A 6045-nucleotide genomic window follows, 5' to 3' on the forward strand; every position below is an offset into this window, starting at 1 on the left:
GGGCTTGCTCCTGCCTCTTTTCACTGCTTCACTCTTATTGTGTACTGGGATGTGCACTGGGATGTTCCTCACGGCTGGGAAGAGAAGCCCATAAAAAGCATAGAATTATCTCTGGAGGTGCAAGTGGAGTTAAGAACTATTGCGTGGCCCTTGGTTGAGTTGACATGGGAGCCTCTAAATTGCTTGGTGTGGTGTCAAGGATGAAGAGGACAATTGTGATTGTCCAGATCATTTCTCACTAAGATTAGCAAAGTTATCACAAAATATATTCCCAGATGAACAGGTAATATGAAGGAGAAGGAAGGTAGAAGGAACAGTAACTAAAGTGGAGGTCAAAAACAAAAACTAGGAAGGAGATGGGTAGATTCTTATTCATGGATTTATGAGCACCTGGGGATGATGATAATGTTCACCAGCCATTGCCCCAGATTTAGTAAGCACTACTGAGGAAGGAAGAAACTTTGCCTCCAGTGTGCAATTGGAGTCTCCCTTCCCTTAAAACTTCATACGTAAGCTCAGGACTTGAATTAAAATTATTCATTGCTACATTAACTTCTTTGAGTCTGTAAGATACCTTAATTTATGGAAGACAGTATTCATGGAGACTGTGCTTTTAAGACAGCAGATCTTACTAGAGATTTATACCTGTGTAATTGTGAGGAAAATTAGGTTTGCTGGGTAGGATTTATTTTTTCAACTGCTTAAATTAAAAAAAAAACAAGAAAAAAAATTTTTTTTAAGTTAACCTATTATAATGATTAAAAATTCAGTTTTGACTTGGATAAGTATCTACCAAGGTTTGTGGAAGTGCCATTTCCAGTGACCTTATCATCTTAACAACACAGATACAGTCACAGAGCTCTATTCTTATGGTCATGTAATTTGAAGGGTATGGCATATGCTATAGAAAAAACAGTACAGGAAACAAAACAAGCCTTTTAGTTTGCAAATAAAATGGTGCTGACAGACAGAACTGCCAGAAGTAACTAGTTTAGTATATTGCATATTGGCTAAAACTTAGCTATGAAGAAACTGCAATTAAAAATACTTCTCTCCTAAATATATTAATGACACATAATTTCTAGTTCATTCAGCCATGTGTTTTGTAAGCTTTCAGGCCCCAACAGTAGTCTAAACATAGGAACTGTACAGTGACTGCACTTCTGTAAGGGAAATATATACATTAAAAAAGGACAGAAAATATTATGAGATGGTGACTGCCATACAAAAAAATATCCTGACACTTTTATGTTTTGGTATTTTAAATACAAATACTAGGGAAATTTCTCTGTGCCTTTGAAAAAATGACTATGTGATTTAAATGCAAACAAACTCCTTGAAAATTTATTTATCCAGGCACAAATATTCAAAAGTATTGACTTCTGAAATCTAAAGCACATTAACTGGTTTTGTTCTCTAACAACTTTATCCCATTTTTTCTTCACATGGATGTTCTTGGCCTGCTTGCATACTTAAATGATAGAACTTGTCATGCTTCATGCCTGGGTTAGCCTTTTCGTGATCCTTGTTGTATGTCTGCTGCATGTTGAAGGTTTTGTGGAGCTCTCAAATTAGAGACATGAAATGCAGAAAGCCTGGAGCCTTAAGTTTTTATTTACATCTCAGTCTGAGTTAATGATGCCTTCTAATATATATTCACCCTCATTCTGCTCTCAAGGTGGTGTTAGTATAAGCATATTTTGCACTTACACATGCAATTCATCTGAGGCTAGCAAAACTGAGTTAATGTCATCCCTATTTTATAGCTAGCAGAGACAATGGAATGACAAGGATGTCTCTTATGCGTATTGTGACAATCGTGTATCCATTTGAAAAGACCTTGTTTAACTCTCAACCCTCTCCTCAGAGGTAACATTGACTGCCATTACAGAGCTCTTCCTCATGCTTCATGAAGGTCAGCACCACAGAATTAAATTAGAAATCCCACTTTCCATTCTTTTTATTACACGGTCATCCATATGATATATATGGTCACCAGTGATTAGAAATTTTACACTGGGGAAGCCATAATATTTATCGCAGTAGGGTAAGATTGGAGATTAATAGTATCTAGGCAACACTGGAATCTATGGTTCAGTAGTTCCTCATTTTATATACGAGATTCTGCCTGAAAAGAAAACCAGAACTTCAGTCCACTTTGTCCTACCCACTGTGAAAATGCTGTTTTCCTGAAGTACAAGTCTCTCTTTTTTTCTGGAGAAAGCTGATTTCCAAAGCAATGAGGAAGATTAGGAAAACATAGTTGTCAACCCAAAACAGAATCCCTGAACTAGGGGCACCATCTACAGGGGAACAGACCGACACTGACTCAGATATATCCTTGCATTACACAGCTGACATCTGTGCAAAAGACATGCAGGCTGGTTTGACTACACTTGAACACCCCCTCATAAAAGAGTATTTCCATTACCACTTTCATTTATATTACCACTGTATTCAGGAGCCCTGGGCACAAAGCAGGAGCTCTCTGTGTGAGGTACTACACAAATGCAGACCAGCAGAAGCCATTTCTGCCTAAACAACTTTTAAGAAGCAGCAGATGCATAGAGATCAAATGCAAGAAAACAACGAAATCAAAATGTCACATTGAGATAAATATCGGCCAGTGGACTAACAAGAACTCTTGTTCTTTGATTTTACCTTTTGATTTCTAACTAGAATGAAAAAAAACCAAACAAACCCACTTTCCTCCACTCCTTCTGTCCAACTCATCTCACACAATGCTCCAAAAATCATCTTCAAAGACAGATTTTATCTGACATACTTGTTTTTATTAGCTGTGTACAGCTGAATAGTTACTCCAGTATTTATTTGTTTCACTGAAGGTTAATTCTCACTTTTGTGACTTAGCTTTCTCTCTTTGATTTCAACTGTTTCATGTTCTCCTGATGTAGACTTGACTTTCTGACTAAGAATGTGCCTTCTAAATACATCATTGTCACCTGAAACTGAAATCAGTGGTGAGATTACAGTGTCATAAAATGGAATCTCAAGATTCTAGTTTTCAGGTGTATACACCAGCCCTGGGATACCCACTGTACCACTGTACAGTACCGAGTGGACATTTCATTTCATAAGATGGACAGTTTTAGAAACACCTACGCTCACAGAATCAGAATCTCTTTTTAAATGCTGTCCCATCTACCTAATGAAAAGATAGTTCCTTCGTCTTTAGGCATATGAGCTGCCCCAAATACTTGAGAATACAAAAGACAAAAAAAAAAAAAAAAAAGGGAAAAATGTGAATGAAATATAATGAGAATGAAGAACAAAATAAAAGCCTTTTTCTGGTAAAAATAGGTACCTGTGAACTTTGGCAACACAAGGTTGGTGAATAATTTGATCATGGCGATAGTCACAGTTCAATCCCTGTTAGTTTACAGCTCTAAATTCTGCTTGGTAAGTAAGTTAACATGCCATCAATATCATTTGCTCATTCGCCTACTGCCGATTTGCACTCATTTCCCATCTTGTACACCTAATTGTGGCAATCTGGATATTTGGTCACACAACGGCTGATGTATCTGCTCTTTATAAGCCATAAAACTTCTCTGGGCAGGCCTGAGAGTACTTTGGTTTCACTGGCTTCTGCCCAGGCTTTCTCAATGTTTATGGAGCAAGAAAGAGTCTCTTACTTTCAAAATTTAACTTTTATGGATCATATTACTTTCTAATCTTGAGGTTTTACCTTGAAGACAATAGTTTACAGGAAACAAAAATTAAAAATGGCAAAGATAAATGCTGCATTATTTCTGATCTTGCTTTTTTATTCAGATTCTTTCCAGATGCTCCTGTACCTCTGGCTCAGTCAAAGTTTAAATTAAAAACAAGGAATATGAGGGATAAATTGGAATCTTGTTCTTCATTAATACTTTACAGGATTCCTGACTGAACTTCTGAATGGTAGACACCATTTAATATCCTCTTTTGAGGCACTAATGAGCATTATAAAAACAAAACAGAACAGGTCTAACATTTTAGAACACAATTTCTTCTGGCTCTGCATATTTCTTCTTTTTTTCTCACCATAGGACATCTTCTCCTTCCCTGAACACAACTGGAAGACACAATAATAATAATAATGATAAATGCAATGATCTGTATTTTGTGAGTTTAGTGATTAGCATTTGGCTAGCACTTGAAACATTCATCTAATGGCTCCTGAGCTCTTCTAGAACTTCTTTGCCCATTCAGGACATGCATGTTCTCCCTCAACTGTCACAGCTTCTTTACGTTTAACTAAACACTATGATTGGACAGTAACTGCCCATTTCCTTGAGGATGCAGTACTGAAGTAAAACTTGTTTATAGGACTACAGATCTCTTTCTATATGAATAAGCTTCTGAAAGCTGGTCTGAAAGGAACCAAAGCAAGCAGAGTATGTGTGCTAAAAGGAATGAAACTTCTGCAGCATTTTTTTTCCAGTGCAAATTACCAATCTTAGAAAGGAGATTAGGTGAAATGTCTCCCATATAGCCCCTGTGTATGCTCTCCCACAGACAACAGATGAGAAAGGGATGGTCTACATTCTGCAGGGCTACTGCTAGAGCGCATTTATCTTCCTTACTGTCTGTACACTAGAAGAGGGCCATTGGGCCTAAATGATATTATTTCTATGCTCCAACACTAAGACAGGGTATGATGTGTCATGCCTTGTGAATGCAAGACTCCCACAGATTTCTGCCTGTGAGGCTCTTAGGAACACAGCATCAGGTCTATATAGTTATCAGCATCAAAATAGCTGTGTGGGTTTTTTTAATCTGACCAGATAAATGATCCTAGAGAAAATAATCACAGAGATCTGTTGTACTGGGAAAGAGAAATTACATGGGGTAATCTGGGCATTGGTGACCATACTGTTGCATGCACAGGATAAATTATAGCAGGTCCTCCTTTGTGCAGGTCTGGAACAGCTGACCTTTCCTTTCCTTTCCTTTCCCCTTCCCCTCTCATGGCCAAACATAACCTTTTAAGAAAGACTAACATAATGGGACTAACAGACCTAAGATGACATGTCCAGCACAGACAGGATCAGAAAACATGTATTTGAACTGAGCTGGAAAAGGACTGTGATTTTTCAGAGGCAAATACCAGCACAAACGTATAGGTGGGGAACAGCAGGATGATGTTTCGTAGAAGTCAAAGTAAGTTGCTTAGTTCTGGATGCGCCTGGGAGCTTGAAGACTTTCTCAGCTGGCTGCTAAAGACAGCACGCTGAAGGAACGCCTTTTTGCCCACACTTGCTATGCATCATATTAAGCTATAATTTAGATAATTTCATGTTCAGTTCATGTGTGCTAAGTGAAACCAAGTAAATGGTTACGAAATACATTACTACTTACTAAAGATTTCTGAGAACAACTGCGATTCAGTAACATCCTATACTGTTGTGCATCAAGCATAGGCTGGAACCTATATATTTGGTTCCCTGAGGCCAACTAAAGGTTAGGGAAAACCAACATGTAAATATCACGGTGTTATTTTTAGAATTTTGTAAATAAAATTATGTTTTCCTCCTGTGACTTTGAGAACATACATGCAACAATAACAAGCTAAAGGACAAAGAACTTCAGCCTGCTGCATCTTTAAAAGCTAAACTTACATCTAAATCTATTCCCATTTCCCTCTGGATCCTGAGTAGCTCTTTATGTTATATTAAACATTAGACAAATAGGATAGATCTAATTAAAAGTTGAAGAAATGTGCCTCTGTTAATTGAATTTGTTACAGTCACATTTCGGGGAGACCAATGTTAATCAAAGCTCCGGTTCAGAGTGGATGGACCTAGGGAATTAAGTTCACCGTTACATTTCCTTACCTGAAAACGCGAGAAAGCCTGCTCCTGCGCAAGCCCAAGCGCCCCACAGCGGGACACCGCCCGGCTGCCGACGGGGCGGCCCCCTCGCCGCCGCTCAGCGCCGGCTGCTTGCTGGCGAGCCCCGCGCACCGGCCGGGGAAGCCCCGCCAACCACCCCGACGGCTGCCGGCCAACGGCAGCCCCGTCCACGCCCGCGGCGCGGAGG

This window comes from Apteryx rowi, unplaced genomic scaffold (genome assembly GCF_003343035.1).
Source record: "Apteryx rowi isolate R43461 unplaced genomic scaffold, aptRow1 scaffold_166, whole genome shotgun sequence".
In the NCBI taxonomy this organism is placed as follows: domain Eukaryota; kingdom Metazoa; phylum Chordata; class Aves; order Apterygiformes; family Apterygidae; genus Apteryx; species Apteryx rowi.